General features: G+C 37.9%; 1 non-coding gene across 1 annotated transcript; it reads right to left on the reverse strand.

The window, feature by feature from the left end:
- Positions 1-15,738: 15,738 nt before the first annotated feature.
- Positions 15,739-15,810, reverse strand: Trnap-agg. Its single transcript has one exon. It is a non-coding gene; the product is annotated as a tRNA-Pro (tRNA).
- Between the last annotated feature and the right edge of the window lie 5,197 nt (positions 15,811-21,007).

Genomic DNA, 21,007 nt, shown 5'->3' on the forward strand with positions numbered 1-21,007 from the left:
AAAAACGGAAAAGTAAAAAATAAAAAAGATTTGATATTATTAATTGCTACATATTATTTAGATGTGCTATTTATTAAATAGGTTTGAAGTCGGTGCCAAACACTAAGCACTTAGTATTAAGCCCGTGCACCGACATCAAACCTATTTAATAAATAGCACATCTAAATAATATGTAGCAATTAATAATATCAAATCTTTTTTATTTTTTACTTTTCCGTTTTTGAAGTCGGTTGTTTTTAACGCAGTTAATTTTATATAAAGACCGATATTTTACATTCTCAAAATATTCGAGTATTTATTATCATCATGAATTGAAATAACTATTAGTTCTTCACGCTAACGATTTCATAATATGATAAAGAAGTCTTTAAGGCGACTGCCTTACTTAACTACCTACTTTGCCTACTTTTTCTTACTTCAATCATAAATAATACTCGCTTATAATATAAATTCTTACTTTTAATTTATTATATGTTAGGAGAGTTAACAGCAAACAGATATTTTAGGTGGATCCACACAGATCGAGCTGCTTCGCGCGGTAAATGCTTCCTGAGACTGTTCACCCGGTGTGGACTAGCCTATTACAAAATTAAAAAAATATCCACAGACAACATAATATTATATTCTAGAAAATGAATAGATTATGCTTACTCCAGCCTAATATTTGACGGTTTAATATTGAACCAAAATAACCATTCATTTGTTGTAGAGCGTAGACGATACTATCGCTATTTTAAACTAGTTTTAATTCATAAAACGACAGTTCTCCTTACTTAAACCATAGCATAAATTCCAACTCCTTCATACTTCAAGTTGAAAGCAAAATATGTGGAGATTGAAATGGCTTAATGCGGTTAGAAATGCCACTACTAAAACTACCCTCACTTGGTTAGGGCTTTATTGCACCTTAAGAATCTTTGTTGGCCTGAAAGTTATTATTCAGAACATTATGTTCAATTATATGTGTTTTAAAGTAGTTTATTGTACATACTTTTGTATAATAAAGTTAAAATTGTTTGATGAATGTTTTTATTTATTTATTAAGTTAAAAGTAAAAGAAGGTAAGTTATGTGAATGGTAAATACTATGAAGCAAAGGTACGTTGTGTTTATGTATTAATCACTTTAAGTACCATATAAACAATTTTTTTTTCTGGACATAGAAAATGCACTATTCTCTTCAATATTTAATTAATTACAACAGAATAATTATGCGGGATATATTCAGTGCTCTAATCATGAAAAAATTACCGTTATAGACTTTCATGCGGCGTGTTCAGATCCCGCCCTAAGATCGAATATTTGCTTATTCTTAAAGAAAACAATTGTATTAATGCTATTGAATTAAAAATTAAAACTGGATCTGCGTTCTTCAATAACTTACATACAAAAAAAGAATCGCGAAATTCCCTAACTCGCACACAAAACGAAGCACCCTGTGTCTATCCCCGACCCCATAAAAGAAACGATTGTAAAAGCTGTGAATTCGATAGAACCTTGTTTATCGCACACTGGAAGCGTTGTGGGGAACAATTGTGGAACATTCTATTTTGTTCTCGAACATTCTATTTCGTTCTTTACTAGCCCAGAGATATATGGGTTTAATTTAAAGATTCGTTACTCACTTACTTACTTACTGAAGTGAGTCTTGGCATCAGTCAGATTTCTAAACAGTGCTATAGATTCAAATACTAAATTAAAGAGTTTGTTTATCACATTTACTCCAAAATGTAGTTCTTTATTAAATATCAACTAAGCAGATCCTTTAATACGTACACTTGTAAAATTGACTAATCTACATTATGAAGATTAAAAAAACTTCACAACTAAAACTTAGCGAGTTTTTCTACAAAAAAACGAATATACAAGCAATTAACCAAAAACTTAAAGCCAAAAATTAACTCCAGATACAATTTCACTCCATTAAAGCAATTTGCTAATGAATATAATCAGTCCCCATCAAAATCCGTAGCAATTAACAAAAACAGTGCACTAGCGAGTCCTGACAAATTCGCCATCTTTATTTCAGCAGAATATCTTTTCCCGGGCAAATTATTTAGACAATTTCCGAGTCTAACATGGGTTCTGCCTAATCCCTTAATTCAGCGATTCCATCTGACATGGACTTACCGGGGCTAATAATAAAAGACGAAAGAAAAAAGATTCACCAATGTCAATTACGTTTTTAATCATTTTATGCTTTTAGACTTAAATTGTCAGATGTTGAGGTGATTTTTATGAAGGTAACCTCTTGGTTGGCGTTATTAAAAATATACAGTTAAATTTAACAGTCCTGAATTTGGTCCCTTGAACTATTTTCCTCTAGACATATTATACGGACAAAACCGTACATAATTAATAATTGTGAATACAGAACTGATTAATTAGTATATTGCATTTAAAATTAGGTAGTAAATACATCAGAGGCCGTATTATGTATCACATTGTAATGTAACTTTTTAATGAAGTTATGTGACATGTTACAATCAGATACCTACAGAACTACAAACTAACATAAAAATTTACTCTCGTTAAATTAATATTGAAGTGTTTTAGCAAAAAACATCTACACTTAAGTACAAATAAAATTGCAAAAATTCATATGAATTTCATATTTTTCACACTTGACAAAATCGTGAATACAAATATCTCTTATTCCTTTCAAGTTTTAATTCCACGACAAATACCTTTGTCCTTCTTCAACGAAACACCTATCTATGATAATTTATGAAAATTCATCCAAATCCATTCAGACGTAAATCCCAGACAGAATTATTTTCACATTTTTAACATTAGATTCAGGTTTCTTATGTAGAAAGTTTAGCACGGCCAACTAGACTTCAGCATGAGTTCCAGAATTATCGTTAAAGAAAACCTAGTAATAATCTGATACTACGAGCAGGCAGTTAGATATTATATGAAACTAGCTTTCCGCCCGTGGCTTCGCCCGCTTTGTCTTATACCTAATAAATTATAGACTAAAACCTTCCTTTTGAATCAATCTATCTATTAAAAACCACATTAAAATCTGTTGTCTAGTTTTAAAGATTTAAACATACATAGGGATAGAGAAAGTGACTTTGTTTTATTCTAGGTAGGTATGTAGTGATATCTCAAAAACTTTTCGATCTTTTGAAGTGGAAGATTGCCGCATTATGGCACTACCGTTCGTCATGGATTTAGGCGACGATTTTAGGATTTAGCAAGAATGTTGTAAAAAAAAGGAGTCTGTGTTTTCAGAAGTGAAACTTTTTCGGCAAGAATCAAAGATACCAGTTTCAAAGAACCCAGAGATTCTACTCTGAGTTCAAAATTGTTTTACTTCGTACTACTAGTAGATAATAATTGTTTTATTTCGCACTACTAGTGTATCTACTAAGTAGTTAGCTCTAGTTAGTATTAACAATTTTCCATTCTAAACAGGCAAAACGGTTGATTTATGGACGGCAAATCGCGGGGCAATAGCAGGAAGCAACGTCATTAACCCTATGCCCGGATGTTATACGGAGCTTAGAAATATGGACTAGGTAATAAAAGTGGAGTTATATTCACTTTTTTCGAACAGTTTGGAAAATAGGTTTTGTACTTCTCTGGTAAGAGGTGGATGTATTCTAAATCTATTATGATGATCAGCTTCAAGTTTATAAGCCGTTTTGAATATTATTTATGTAATCTGTAAAAACCATTTCGTACCTATTTGTAGTCTTCATATTGGTCACTTAATTTAAGGGACTCTTAATATTAATAATATTATACTGGTATTCATAATTTTTTGTAATAGAAGTGCCGTAGAAATTAAATAGGTCCTTATAAACCATTATTATAAGACTTTTTACGTCGGTTCATGAATTCGCTTGGTAAAAAAGGCGCAATGATTTAATTGATAAACGTTCTAAATGCAATAACTTCAGTTTACAGGTATTACGTCCACTTCAATTTCATCCCTTTAAAGGGTAAGTTATAAATTATTGAAGAATCAAGCACCAAAATAATATAATAAAAAAACATCTTTCGATTTTAAAAGAAAATGCTGTTAATTAAAAGTCTAAAGAACCATACTAAAGAGAAAAAAATCATAATGAATAAAAATTGAATATTTAGTTTTGCCATATCTTTTCAGTATTTTTTTTTTGTTCCATGTAATAATTTCCACTCGGACTCTGAAGGGATCGTACGGAGCGCTTAAATTTGCATAAAAATGTTTGCAGAATTTATTATCTAGTAAGTTAAACTATGCATTAGAGTATTTTAATTTTAATAAACTTCACTTTTATAAGTATGTTTTATTAGTTGAATCTCAATCTAGTGCTGGAAGCGAATTTGAACATGTAACTCTACGTTAATTTTTATGAATGTGAAAACTTTTCTTGAGGCTACAAAAAATATTGAGATCTAGGAATAATATGTCTAGAATATAATATCTAGTATAAGTACCTAGATTTTTTTATTTATCAACATTAATTAAAAACAAGTTTCATGTTTATAATAACAATTTTCTCGTTGTCAACACTACCATGAGAAATTTCGGTGTACAGTTGTAACTAATCAATTGAGTTTTCATTCAGATTTACTCAAGGGCCACGTACACAAGAACAGAAAACGTATACATTTATTTCACACACTAAACAGTACGATGAACTTGTACCAAGTGGTTCGCTTGATTATGTATCACAATAAGTGCAAATCTTTGTAAATAAAGTCTTGAAACTTTTGTTCATACCACAAACTAATACCAACCCTATATCCATACTTATAAGGTTCCCTTTCCTTCGCCCGAAATTTCGTATCTAATTACGTCTCAACGCGACAAACTTTTAAACACAACCTTATCCGTTAAATGTTTTCGCTGCAAGTTTTTATGCATCGTCTGTATACACAATACCTAATATTCTACTTCAAGGACCAAGACGTCTCGATCGTGCTATAACTCCTAAAACACATACAGCTTAAAGCTTTCCGTCATTATACTTAAGCAAGTTGTGACAACGATACACACAATAGTGCATTGAACTGTGAAATCTTAACATATATAATAAACCACTAAACCGATTATAATAAAATTCGCACACCATGTGCAGTTCGATCCAACTTGAGAGATAGGATAGTTTAAATCTCAAATCGTGAGAACGCGGGTGAAGCCGCGGGCGGTAAGCTAGTATTTCTTTAAAAATTATTTGATTTTTATGAGATTGAAAGCCACGTGTAGGTTATATTATCTCGAATTATTTTAAAATTATTTTATATACACTTTAAAATAAGTTTCAAGTCTATAAGAATGAACGAAAACTAACAAATGAAAGCAGTGGCAAGGAGAATCATGAAAAAAATTATTTTTAGTAAAAATTTAATTATTTTTTTATTTAATTATTTCCTTGCCACAGACTAAACCTCTCAATCTGACTTCTTCATACTGCTCTTCTTAATCAATGTACCTATCATAGTACCTATTGCTATAAATAAATACTTATTCTCTATTATTTATCTTACTAAAGTTATCTAACTGAGAAGCGGCAACAGATGGTATAACACGAGCTTAAAATTTAGATACAACTTCCAAGACAATATTGTTTTATACAACGCAAATAAATTACTTTTCTTAATGTTTATAATAGTGACTTAATCATATTTCTTAAAAGACTCATGTAAATGTACTAGTATCATAATAATATACCTAATTGAATAAGTAATTGTAAGTAAAAAATCTTAGATTTTTAACCATTAAGTACTTTCTTAGTTTATGCATAAATATATATTTTTTTTCTATAAATAAGAATAAATATCATTATTTACTTTATAATCTGTTTCACATGTTGCGCTTGAGTTCATTAAATACCTACTAACATAATAAATAATAATTATATTTATGAATACATTACGTTATACCAGTAGGCAATACATTTAATCCTATCTCCATTCCATTTAAAATTAACGTCTAAACGTTTCTACAATTAACCGAAATAAGCTGAAAAGTTGATATTTATATCCCAGTATTGTAGCAATATAATGAGCACTTCTAGGGGTCAGTAATTTGGGTCAAAGTATTGAAATTAACTAACCTTAATTTTGAACCAATAAAATTTGTAAATTGGACCGGCCGCGGCGTCCGACATTATTTTGGAAAATTCTTCGCTTCAAACGTTCCCTAACTTTAAGGGAAACTTATAACTTCCTCGAATGAAGTCGTTATAACCCTTTTGGTACAGTGGATGAAGTCGAGTCTCGACTAATGTGCCAGGTAACAAGATTCGATTTTGATGCAAGACTAAAAAATATTTTGTGAATATTGTATTTTTCTTAACAATATTGTAGAAAATACAAAAATATGATGTAGAGTAATGAATATAGATTTTTAATAACTGGTGAGTTTTTCAATTTGTCTTTGTGACTAGAGAGCGGTACGTGCAATATATTTTGAAACATTAAAACATGTTTTTTAATATTTCAAGTAAACACAAAACGATTTGTTGGTTCGATAATAATCATTATACCACACGCTTATAATCCCACGGGAAGTTATAGAAAAAAGACATAAAAAATTATACTCTAATATAAAAATGCGACGTTGCGAATTCAAAGTCTACCGTCATCCACTAGCTTTACAGATACGAATGAATGAAACTAAAATATTAAGTTGAACTAGCTTTTATTTGTGACTCCGCTCGAATTGTATACGGCAGCGCATTCGGCATATTGTGTCCTTTATCAACATAGGCTACGTTTTATGACAAGCATATCACTACGAACACTAATTATCGTTGCTATAAAACATACAAATCTGTTCAAACATTTACACTTGATAGAACATACACTCATCCATACATACAAACATTAGATTATCACATTATTATTCACTATCTATCATCATCAGAATCTTCGATTTGTACCCGGACTAAGAGGTTCGATGCCACATTCTTCATTCGAACCTCAAGGGACTGGAACATGCTTCCTGAATCAGTGTTCCCCGACGAGTTTTATATGGGGATCTTCAAGCGTAGAGTGAACGGGTACCTACTATCATCTTAGGTCACGTCTTAGCTTTCCATCAGGCGAGATTGTGGTCAAGCGCTTCCCTATCTAGAATAAAAAAAACTAATTTTACAACAAAACAAACAAAACACAAACTTCATAATTTCTAAAAACAAAATTAATCATTCTAGCAACGCAATAAGCTCGTATAATCAAATTATTAATTACTATTAAATTGAACTCGGCTCCATAAATAGGTCGCGCGCCCGAAAAGAAATTACAAAAGTTTTCGTAGGCTGTCGTAACTCTTAAGTATATTTAAACTTAATTTTTCGCTGCTCAGTGCGTACAAGAATATTGTTTTTATTATATTAAATTAGTTTCCAATTTGTATAATGGACAGACGCGTTATGGCACAAATATTGGAAATTTAAGCTGCTATTTAGATAAAACTGTAAAGCTGTTAGTTAGTGGGTACTTAGATGGTACTGTAGTGCGAAAATTAAAATAATTATAGTAAATAGGACAGTAGGCTCCGAGTCGCTCAACGAGCTATGGAAAGGGCTATGCTCGGGGTTTCATTGCGTGATCGAATCAGAAATGAGGAGATCCGCAAAAGAACTAAAGTCACCGACATAGCCCACCGGATTAGCAAGTTGAAGTGGAGCTGGGCTGGGCACATAGCCCGTAGAACCGATGGCCGTTGGGGCAGAAAGGTTCTTGAATGGAGACCACGTACAGGACGACGCAGCGTAGGACGGCCTCAAACTAGATGGACAGACGACCTGATCAAGGTGGCGGGGAGCCGCTGGATGCAGGCCGCTGGTGATCGGCCGTTCTGGAAGTCTTTGGGGGAGGCCTATGTCCAACAGTGGACGTCCAATGGCTGACGACGACGACGACGACGACGACGACGACGACGACGACGACGACGACGAAATAGGACAGTAAACAGCCGTTTAAGTAACTAAAGGTTTAATAATTTTTGATATTTGAATTTTACTTTTAAAATAAAATATATTACTAATATATTAGGTATCTTCAAAATGTTCTGTAGTAATAAAAGTCGTATCACAAAAATTTAATTATCTTTAGCAAAGCAATAAGTAGTTAAAATATAGGTAGTTATGTCTCATAAATAGATGGTGCATGAAGAAACATCCCATTAAATTTAACGAAGGTTTAGCAGATTTGTGCGGATTACCAATTTTAAGAGATTTCCCGCTTAAACACCGGTTTACCGTTGTCGGAAGTGTCAGATAACGTCGGGGACTTAAACTCCAGTTAGATATTAATCTAATTAATTTTTTATTAATTTAAATTTACCCTTTTTTTTTTTTTTTTTTTTTTTTTAAAGTGGGGAAATCTTGCATAGATACCCACGGCGTCCGGGGAAAGGGCCGCGGGTTATGTCGGATTCCTACCGACCAAAACCCCACTGTGTTCCGTCAAGCCACATAAACGACGGGGCCACGGGTATAGGTAGAATTCTTCCGTGACCCCATCAGCAGCTGCCCGTCTCCAGGCCGACACAAACTATGAGCCCGCCAGCTCTTACCTCATAGGGCGGCGTGAACGGAGCACGTCTCACGCCGCCTCATCTCACCGGACGATGGACTAAATCCCCGCTCCATCGCCCGGCGCCCCTCGTTAGGGAGGCTGGTTGCGGCCGCGTAAATCAGCCGCAGCGCGACGACGACGCCCAATAGGACGTCGGCGCCGGATCGGGTCTGCGTGAGGATCCCTCTCGCGAACCCGCTCCGCCTCCTCTTTCCGCGAGATCACGTCCTCGGAGAACGTGATCACCGCGCGCCAGGATCTGTCGCTACCCACCATTGCGCGAACAATGGAGGGCAGAGAGAGATCCGACCCGACGACCGCGACCAAGCGAGCTCGAGGCTCGACCCACGCGGGGCACACGGCAAGAGTATGATCTGCCGTGTCCTCCGGGCAGGCGCACCAGTGGCAAGCCATGCTGGGCTCCCTCCTCGCGACTTTACACAGGTACCGCCCGAAGCAACCGTGCCCGGATAGCACCTGTGTAAGGCGGAAGGTTATGGCCCCATGCCGCCTGTCGCACCACTCTTGCAGAACCGGTCGAATCGCTGCAACCGTCCGCTCTCCAGCGCTGGGCTCTTCAAGCCGGCGTTCCCACTCCCGGAACCGCCGGTCGATAGCCTCAGCCCTCCACTGCTCGACCTCCTCGTAGGATGGGGTGACTCCAAGCGACTTAGACGTTGAGACGCGGCGATACACGTCCGCAAGCATCTCGGCGTCCAGTTCCCACGGGGGCGTCCCGGCCATCACGCACGCTGCCTCAAATGACACCGTGCGATACGCCCTCACTACTCTAAGCGCCATGACCCGCTGCGGTCTCCGCAGGAATGGCCTATTACGGGCGCTTAGAGCGTCCGCCCAGATGGGGGCCCCATAGAGGGCCATGGAGCGGATAACGCCTGTATACAAACGGCGGCACCCACTCCTAGCACCCCTAAGGTTCGGGAGCAGACTTCCCAGTGCCCCAGCCACCCCTACAAGACGGGGGGCGAGGCGACGGAAGTGCTCCACGAACTTCCATCGGCTGTCCAGCACAATGCCTAGATACCGCATCGTGGATCCGACCTTGATGGGCACTCCGCTCACCTGGATCTCCGATCCAGCGCTGTGTAGCCTTCGACGGCCGGGAAAGAAGATGGCCTCCGACTTCTCCAACGCTACCTCCAGACCCAGACGCCGAATGCGACACACCACATCCGCCACCCCCGCTGCAGCCAGGAGAGCCGCCTCACTATACGTTGCCCCGCGCGCGGTCACCAGGGTATCGTCCGCGTAACAGGTTACGCCGACACCTGGGAGATTTGCGGCGCGCAGGACCCAGTCGTATCCAATGTTCCACAGGAGGGGTCCGAGGACTGAACCCTGTGGAACACCGCACGACACCCTCCTCTCGCTCCACCCATCCTGAGTAGGATACGCCACAACCCTGTCCGAAAGATATGATCGCAGTAGGCGCATCATATATTCCGGAACGCGGTGAAAGTGGAGAGCATCTAGAATCCTGTCCCACGGCAAGGTGTTGAAGGCATTGGCGATATCCAAGGACACCGCCAGAACAACCTCGCCGCTCTCAGTTGCGCTCTCCACGGTCGCCCTCACACGCGATATGGCATCGAGCGTAGACCTACCTCGGCGAAAGCCAAATTGATTGCTGCTGAGGTCTGGACCTATTCCCTCCAAATGGTTGACGAGGCGAGCTGCGAAAACGCGCTCAAAAAGCTTGCTCACCTCGTCAAGCAACACAATAGGCCTGTAAGCAGTGGGTGAGTTCTGCGGGCGCCCATCCTTCCTCAGCAGGACCAAATTCCCGGTCTTCCACCTCCGGGGAAATTGGCCCTGCCGAAGGCAGGCTGAAAATAGCCGCTCTATACGGGGTCCGAGAGCCTCCATCGCCAGCACCCAAGCCCGACCAGGGATTCCGTCAGGGCCAGGAGCGGTGTTCTTCTCCTTAAGTCGACCCACCGCTGTCTCTACTTCATCTCGGGTAACAGCCGGAACGGATATACCCGCAGGCTCCTCCTGTTCTTCTGGCGTCGCCGTCCTTGTCGAAGGCGAATTTCTTCCCCTTTCTGGGAACAGGGTTGCCACTATCTGCTCCAGCAGGCGAGGCTCGAGGGACTGAGACAGGGGAGGGGCCCACGGACGAAGCTTCTGCCTTACCCGCTTGTACGGCCGTCCCCACGGTTCTCGATTTAGGCCCTCGAGCATCTCATCCCAGGCCCGGTCCTTGGCGCTGCCGATTGCCTCCTGTAGATCGGTCACGCACTGCCTATAAGCGGCATATAGGCGCGTTTCCTCCCCCTCATCGCGCAATCTCCGGCGCCGGTGTCTAGTGTACGCCCGCCTCGCAGCCACGCACGAAGTGCGCAGCTGGGCGATTTCGGCAGACCACCAGTACATCCGTCGTCTGTGCGGAGTTGAGCGGGCTCTGGGCATCGACGCATCGCATACCTGAATCATCGCGTTTGTCAGCCATGCTGCTTCATCCTCAACCGAACCGTCCTGTGGCACAGGTAACCACGACTGCACTATGGCAGCCTCAATCAAGAGATCCCTGTCAAGGCTCCGAAGTGCCCAGCGTAGACGCCTGTCAGTCGCGGAAGACCGGCTAGAGGCTGTCGAGGGTGCAGTGATGCTGAAGCGGATGTAGCGATGGTCCGACAGCGTCTCCACATCGGTAATAACCCTCCAATCCTCAATTCGCCGTGCAAGGGGGGGACTTGCAAACGTGACGTCAACAATGGAACCACCCCCTTGCCTCACGCACGTTAATTCGGACCCACGATTAAGAACCGAGAGATCGGCTGCAACCGCCCAGTCCTGTAGCACCGCTCCCCGCGCATTCCTCACCGAAGACCCCCATGCCATTGATTTGGCATTGAAATCTCCGGCCAGGAGTATAGGCTGGGGACGGGCGAGTTCAATCAGTTCCCCCAGCTCTTCCAGAAACTGCTCGAACTCGTCCAGTCCGCGATTGGGAGAGAAGTATACTCCGACCACCGTGTATCCTCTGATCGAAGCCGAGACGCACCCTCGCCGCCGGGCAACTCGTTCCATAATCACACCCCCCTGCGCCACCAACGTCACCAAGCCATCCACGTCTCCCGCCCAGTTATCCCGGAGAGGCACCGAGTATGGCTCAGCTACCACTGCCACATCTATCATCCACTCCGCCAGACTCTGCAGCAGCAGATCCTGAGCTCTAGCGCAGTGGTTGATGTTTGCTTGAAGAAAGCGGAGGGCCATCGCTACGTCTCCATTCCTTCTTCCACCACGGGCACCTCAGATGGCGCAGGGCGTGAGTGCGATGCGATGACAAGGCCATCGCGCCTCTTGCCTCCCTTCGCTTTAGGGGCCTTGCAAGCCGGGCCCCCAAGCCGATGTCCCGCAGGCAGCTTTGCATCGGCGCAGAGAGCACAGTGAGCGGCAGACGCAGAGCACCCTGCAGCCTTGTGCCCATCTTCGCCACATCTATAACAGACGTTGCTTCGGTCTGTGGGTGACGAGCACATGACCCTTACATGTCCCACCTCCAGGCACCGGAAGCAGCGTTGCGGCTTCACTGCGCCAAGCGAGACCCCCGCGGAGACCCATCCGACAAGGATGCGCCCAACCTGCGCCACTTTTTTCGCAGCGGCAACTGGGCAACTCACCCAAGCCGTGGTGGAGCCTCTAGAGCCCACACGCAGACCACTGCACTTAACCTGGTCCACAGGGCACTCACCCACCCGGGAGACTGCAGCTGCAACTTCCTCGGCAGCTACCGAATCATCAAGACCGGTGACCCGCAAATCCGCGCACTTTACCGGTCTGGATACCTTGATAGTATCCTCGTCCCACACCTCCCGCAGTTTGTCAGCAAGGGCGTCCGCCTCCTTAGCACTTGTAGTGCCTGGAATTTCTAAAATTCTGGCCCCAGTGGCGGCACGCTTAAAGCGCAGGGCGCTGACAATTTAAATTTACCCTACTATGATTTGTATACTATATATTTTTATAAAGATACAATCATACATGGGTCATGGATGTGAATAGAATTGAAGAGTATCGTGTGCAATTCCTGAAAAAACATCGAAAATTATTCTTCTGATAGTTATGGTTAATATTTATTCATTATTTTCATTATATGGGTACATATTGATATAATTTATTTTTCACATTGTCTAAATATATTTTATATTGAGAGATTTTGGTCGTTTTTGGTCACAAGTGTACAGTGTACAGTCACACACGCGTACACACAAACATTATAGGTACATTTAATACACACTATCTAGACGAATTTTATACAAATTCAATCTTATATAATTCATCAAGACACATACAATTTAGAAGTGGAATAACTACTGTAATTCATTTATTTAATTTATCCCGTATACTACGTTACATAGACACAATACACTTTAAAATCTAAAGTGGCAGTTGAAGTCCCCGTAGCAAACAAGCCTCGATCGGAGGCTGAAGAATACAAATGAGATTGACGCCTACAAATTATTTAAATTTTTATTTCAACGCGAGGCTAAGTGCCGTACTTGACACTGAAATAAAAAAAAATATGAGCTAACTGTTGGCTGACAATATTTAATGCTAAGGTACACTGAAATTTATCCAACTTCCTGTAATATTATTGAAGCTTGCGATTGGAAAAAGGATCTTTTATTCTGTGGCACGTACCTTAAATATCGTTCAAGACATTTTAATATATTAATCATATATCAAAAAAATAGGTGTTATGTTATATAATATTGTAATTTTGATACATTTCATTCATATTCCACAACACAACCCACATAAAATTCAATACATTCATCCCACTTCCGCAACCACTAATAAGTAAATTTCCAATATATGAAATTCAAGGCTCGCCCCATAAAATATGTTATATATAACACTAATTAATATTCAGCTTCAAAGCTAACTAAATAATGTATAAAAAGATTTCAAACGAACGGAGGTAAATCGTAAAAAGCCCGTACCAGTACCGTAGCCAGTTTTGAGGATTTCCCGAACCAATGGATTACGTAATGTCCACTCTATTTCCGATCAATTTACTTCACTCTATTTTAGAATTTCCTTTTTACGTGTTAGAGCTTTAATCGATAAAACTGATATGATATAAAATAACTTAAAATGGTTATTTAATAATGATCAATAAACGTTTATTTCTAGTTTTTATTAGTACATAGTATAGCTATGCTTAAAACGGTCATAAATTACAAATATAATATGTCGATATATTACCAGAAATGTGTTTAATCTAGGAATTGTGTACATATTCTAGGAAACGTATAAAATAATGTGTTAAAAATGATTTAATACTACACACTGTATACTTACCTATTCTGGGGAATGTATACATTTCCTAAGAAATGTATAGAATTCCCATATCAAGAATGAAGCGAATGCTTTCTGTAAACAATTAACAAAGTTGTTGAAACACTCGTGCCTTCTAATTATCCTCAAATTAAAGCAATTAAACAAACATTGGTTTAAAGCGACGATAATTCATCTGTTACAATTCACACGTTAAAATAACCATCGATTTAGTTTTAGTTAGGGTGACTATAGGTTTATATTTTAGAGGACAATTAAAATTTTAAAAGCCATTTTAATTGTAATTCTTTTGTAATTGAGAATAGAAGATACTAATCTGTTGAGCTTGAACAGACGCTAAAGCAACTTTATAAGATAATTTGATATAAAATAATAAATATTAATGTAGCTCAGAAATAAATTTTCATCTTTGTTAGTTATCCTATATGAACTGTTTCAAGGATTATTACAAATGCCGAACTCTATAATCAAAAATCAAAAATCAAAATTGTTTATTTGGAACACAACAACGCATTACAAAAACTTTATGCACGATGGCACCCATAAAAGCTTAAATAAGCTGCGGCACAGGTGCCAACGCCCGCCTCCAAACATTAGTAGTTCCACTAATCGTTGAAATAATCTTGCTGGGTCTACACTCTACACACACATAAACTAAAAATATAGAGTTTACGCTTAGGTACTAAAAAGAAATAGACTATATAAGATTATCTGCGCACTCTAGCTTCTTTGAGGCCCGGCCACCCAATCCCTATATTCTACGCGCGTGATTTATGGATCCAAATAGATAATTAATGATAATAACAAAATCATGCGGTGAACAAAAGTGTGACCTTTGCCTTTTAAGCGATAATAATTGTTCCAAATTACTACTTGTTTTTAAGCTAATGCTATTAGCTTCTATAATAATTCTTCTATTGCATAGGTCCTTGAGCGTGGGGACCGAATCCAGAAATTCCGTAACGAAAAAAACCTCTCCCCCCCTCCGACGGGCACGGAGGTGTGGCTTGAAGGCATGCAATAGCTTTACCGCGGTAGTCCCCGAGTGCCATACGTTTTTTTATTGGTTTAAAATTAATAGTATTGTAAAAAGTGTAGGTATTATTTTAATTTCAGATGGTGACACTACTAGCGGACGCTGGCTGTTCGCCAGATCCATCCGGACAAAGCGTATACATAAATTACATTTGTGCAGTCTTACAAATATCTATAAAATGTTTTATGGCGCTTGATAAGTGCGATATGAAAGTAGTAATACGTGGATGTCCGATGTGTATAATGTGCTGAGAAATGGGACTTTTTATGCGCCTGTGGAAAAAAAATGGCAAAGTTTAATTTCAGCGTTTTGGATGAATATAAACCATTAATAAAGCCGAAAGGATTATCTAGAGATATTTCCCAATAAATTTCACAATTAATTACTAAATCTAAAATGAATAATGATACATAGATTAGTGGAAACTTACTTGTGATCTTATGAACAAAAGGTTGTGATCTTATAAACAAACAACTTTCATATGAAGGCTAGATAGGTAGTAGATAAATGTATGCCTTTTTATGTAAGTATATTTTCCTACTAACATATAGAATAATTATTTTCTATATTCCGAGCCTTTTTACGACGCTGTTGTAATAAATGAGCCATAAAGATAGCTTGAATGACTAACAATAATATTTGAACTATAAAAATAAAATATAGACATTCATAAAAAAAGCTGATAATGAAAATATATAGATACTGTAATGTGCATAATTCATATTTAAAATAATATTTCAATTATAACGTGTAAAATTCATAAGAAACAAACACTTTATAATTTTTAATTTCCCTTTTGGAAGTAAAATAATCAAATAAAAGACTGTTAAAATAAAAAAAAGGATTTGCGGGCTCGTCCGGGATTTGAACCCGGGACCTCTCGCACCCTAAGCGAAAATCATACCCCTAGACCAACGAGCCGCTTGATACGATTTTGAAAATACCCTACTTGATCTAAACACACATAAGTAACAGTTGAAAGGTGACCTACTTTCATAATAAAAACCTGTTTGCGTATTATGAATTATCATTATCGTTATCTAATTTTAGAAACATTTTCGTCACGCATTATGTTGAAATCGTATACTTTGATAATCATGTTTTATCAAAGAGTTTATTTATTCTAAACTAATGATTTAGAGATGTAGGTTTGTAATATAGAAAGTCTCAGTCAGTATAAAAGAAAGTCGTGTTAGTTATACACAACTTATAACGCAAGACTAGGTAAGTAGCTGCTCGGACAAAATTCTGAAAACATACCATTTTTAAAATCAAAAAAATATAAACCCGGGCGGAGTTGGGGGGAATAGCTAGTCTTTTATAATAATAGTATATTCACCATAGCTTGATTGCTTCTTAACAATTATTAATACCAAATGAAAGATTTATATTGAAGAAACCAACTATCTATTAATTGGTTTTCTATTGGTTTAAATTAAATTTTACTCAAGGGACAATGTAAGTTGGAAAATTCAATTACCTATTTATGTAGGCAGTTGGAATAGGTTCAGGTTTTATTACTATAGACGTTTAGAAGACTTAGTATCAACTAAATCTTATTTGATTGTATTGTTTCTTGAATTTAGGGCAATATACTTAATGTCACACAAAATCGCAATAGGTACTGAAACTATATTCTGCGATAAAATATTAAATATCTATTGTCTTGATATCCATAAGACCATCTTGGCAATGTAATCCAGACATAGATCTTTTAAAAAAAAACACACTAATATAAATTGATCAGCTTTCTGTTTATTTCATTTCCATTATACAAGACGTGGTACAAGTGTTAGGTACATACTTCTATCTGAACTGTTATATATCAATTTGTATAAAATATCTCAACTGTATGGAGTAGAAAATTATTTATCTATTTTCAAAGAAATAGGTAATAATATTTTGTTGGTAATTCATTATAATCCGTTGGTTTACAGAAACGAACACATACATTCAAATCATTACTACATCCATACGCCATCAATTTATTAAAAACTCCAAACCCTTCGAGAAGGTTCGAGCAAAGCCTATCGTAAAACCCTTGAAAGAAGTATCCCGTTACCTTATATTATGGTGGCTCCACATTAGTGCCGTGAACAAGCGTGAACGTGAATGTTGAATGTTGAATGTTGAATGTTGAATGTTGAACGTCCCCGACCAATCATGCGACCAAATTCGCGCCCCCTCCTCCCGGCGTTCACGTGTACATGTCCGTGTCGTGTGTGCTGACTATACCTCTAATATGTGTGTGTAATCATAATATATAACCCTTCTATTTAAAATAAAACTCTGTGAGTGACTATAGTCGTCTACAGTCTGTATCAAGTGTTTCATTAACATCATATCCGCGTTCGTAGTCCCGTGCCATCGTAAAGTGTTTTTGCCAGCAGCTTCTACATCCATTTCACGGCGCGTTTAACAAAAAATTGCGAGCAATCTATAAGAAGGAGACGACTTAGGGTGCTTTTCCATTCAACCAAACATAATCCAATCATATCGCTTCATTTCGCGTTTAAAGCGATACTATTAGTACTTTACAAACACATCCCTCGCGACTCATCCTCGCACATCTCTGTTAAAAGCACCTGTATGTCCAGAATTCGAAAATTCACGGCACTAATGTAGAGCCGCCATTATACGTAAGCCATGAGGTTCGCGCGAACTTAATTCCGTTGAAACGAATGCGCAATAAAATGTTTTATGGCATAATATATTATGACGTCACTTCATTGATATTCCGTGGACGAACAAGATCTGTAATACGGATCGAATAGAATAACTTTTAAACGTATTTTTATACGTACGGCCATAATGTAGGTAGATGTATTGACTCTGAATTAAGTAGAGCAGCAATGCTGGTTAAAAAGCTTTTAATTATCGTAACACTTTATATAGATAAATATCACAAAGAGAAGCAGACCTAATTTGCGACTACTTAGTTGGTTTGCACATGTTTGATCTTTAGCGAAGAAGAATAATTTATGTTTTACGTTATTAATCGATAACAATGTCTTCTATAAGGCAAATAGGTTCAAATTCAAAATACAAACATGTAGATTAGCCCTACTCATACTTATAACCAGCAGATAAAAATCACTTCAATGAGAAAAGTCGAATTGTTAACTTATCGTTAACATGAAAAAGCGTCATCCATTTTTTAGTTCAAATACAAAAAAAAAGTCTATAACCCTATGATAAAGTACGTTCCTATCTCCACTAATTAGTTCTTGCTAGCGAGAGTTCCTTCATTCAGTCTGTAATACAGTTGGGCGCATTCATTTTGTGCTAGACTAAGAGCTGACGATAAAAAATATTAAATAGATTTAAATTATGTTTTTCTTTACAGAGACAACTTTGGAAAAGAGCAGTAGAGCAGTGGAAGATAATAACAACAATTTTGATTCCTAAATAGGCTCAGTATTAAAAGACTGGGAAGATGGCCAGAAAGTGTAAAAGGTCTCATTTGCAAAAAATATGAAACGAAAGAATAATAAATCTAAAGAAAGAAAATGTTTATTTATTTATTTGGTACACCTTAAATATCAATAAGTAATATAACCAAAATATAGTGCAAAATAACAATTATTTGCTCCTCCTAAAAAACCTCAAGTGACAGTAACAAAAAAATTAAATATACTACAAACTGCTTTATTAGTTGCAACTTACAACACGACAAAGGTTCAACCACCGCGTCTCACTTAAAATACGACAAAAGCTTCTCTCAAACCACGTAATTATTCACAAGCTCTTACGCCACTCGAAGTGTCCTCGATACAAACAATTGGGCAAATTGACGGGGCGTGGGGTTGATCACTTCGTGTCTAAACGTTTAAACGTGGTTTAAACCGAGCTTTAGTCGTGTGAAAGGATTGCTTTCAAGTGGATGGAATAAGTTCAGAAAGGCTCTTGGTATAATTACATACACAAAAGTGGATTAGCATTTTTAAACTATGTTGTAAGTTGCAGACAATAAATTTAATCAGTAGTTTAATTAAGAGCATTCATTCATTCAGTTACACCACAGCCCACAACTCAAAACCGTCGGCTTTCATTTTAGTAATTAGTATAGGTATGTATAGTTTTTGTGGAAGTGAGTTAGATCTGTATTATAAGAAGAATGATAGGAAAAAGCTTGTTAGATAAGCACTGTAGTCTGTTAAATTATATAATATTTCATATAATAAAAACAGGCACAGTAAGTTTCACGGCTTCTTAGTTTACTGAAATTGTAAATAAATTGAACGTGCTATCAACAATAAAACCGCTATCACCAAGGAAACAAAAGAAATGCATAAACAAGCCGTGAACAATGATAAATTTTATGCATAATAATGCCGCTTGGATAATTTTCATGACAAAAGACTCCTTAAAGAGATCGATAAAGGACAAAGCTTGTATCTTAACCCCAAAAGATGTGAGATTGCAAAGTGCTGACGTCAATTTAATTTATAACTTGTGCTGTATGTAATTATTATAATATACTTAGACCAGGAGATATTGACACAAAAGTTCGTCTAACTCTACGACCTACGTACTATTAATTTTATAGGAATCAATCTTTCTTTTGTTCCCACGCTTTTAATAGCGTCACCTGTATGTGCATGTATGCTTGTATGTAACCAACTCTTTAAAACTCGATTTGGACCCAATTTAACTGGTCAGATTTAATTCACCTTTAAACACTATTAAAAAATCACACTAGATAACGATTTAAAAATTAGTTGAATGGATATTTGATTATAAGCTAGAAGTTACACACAATATGCCAAATAAAACATTATAGAGCACAATGTCACACCCCGGACACTCCATACAAAATTATCGTTTTGACAGTCACACTGTAGAGACTGCAAATGTGTGTGTTAACGCTTTATGGTTGGCACATTTATGACTAGCGTAAAAAAAAATTCGCGTTTTTCTGATGAAATACATCCGTAAACAGCACAATATCTAACCATTTTCTACGAAAAACGATAATCACAAATCCAAAATAATAAAATTACTTTAAGTCAATTTGATTAATGTTGTCAATCTTCGTTGCGTATCGTCCCTGTAGAAAAATATGGACCATTTTATGTCTGATCGTGCGGGGTGAGGTAAGTGTTTAATTTTGGCGGGAGGTGGAGAGTGTCCGTTCTGTAGCGTTTAGCTACTATTATGTATTCTGTGACAATGTAGGACAATACTTATCTAACCCACAAGTAAAATATGAACCCGATAATAGTTGTAAATATGAGGAAAAGCTTATTTGTAAATTTTTATATCCTATCCAACTAATATTATCAATGCGAAAGTTTGTGAGGATGGATGTACGTGTATGTATGTTTGTTACCCTTTCACGCAAATACTACTAAGCCGATTACAATGAAATTTGGTATGTAGGTTGCTGTAGACCCATAATAACACATAGGCTACTTTTTATCCCGGAAATCCCACGGGAACAGGAACTACGAGTTTTTCTTCGAGTACGCGGGTGAAGACCTAGGCAGAAAGCTAGTTTACAAATAAACATAAAAATCTTCACTGCTACCATGTTGCACTATTTCCCCCAACATTTCGTCATACCGGTCTAATGAATACCTCTTATAAAACTCTGGCAGCAAGGGTCTTATAATACAAATCAACCGAACCTTGTTACGAGTTCCCAAAGGGCACAATTTGTAACTTAATCAAAAGCCTCAGAAGTCCGCCCGTCCGCGGCGGTTCGGAAAAATTATCAAACTTTTAGCGTCATTATTCAAAGGCACATATATATTATATAGCCTTCATTTTTATATACAAGGTTACTTGTAAAACACCAGCAACCTCGCAGGACAAGATAGCTAACATCATAAGTAACAACATTTGTTCTACGACTTTTGGCATAACGCAACAAATTATATTTAAATTATTTTTTAAGCTTTTATTGTACTCTCCTAACATTTGTAAGTCTATGTTCTATTCATTATCTAAACTTCTAAAGGACGACGCGACGCCCCCTTCCCCCTCTCGTTCGCTTCTTGTTTACGTAAATTTTAGATGCGCGTAGAGTTTATAATATTCAAACGGAAAATTAAATGAATATTTATATTTGTATGAAAATAAAATCTAACAAATTATCAAAAGTCGTAGAACAAAT

This window comes from Colias croceus, chromosome 16 (genome assembly GCF_905220415.1).
Source record: "Colias croceus chromosome 16, ilColCroc2.1".
Taxonomy (NCBI): Eukaryota; Metazoa; Arthropoda; class Insecta; order Lepidoptera; family Pieridae; genus Colias; species Colias croceus.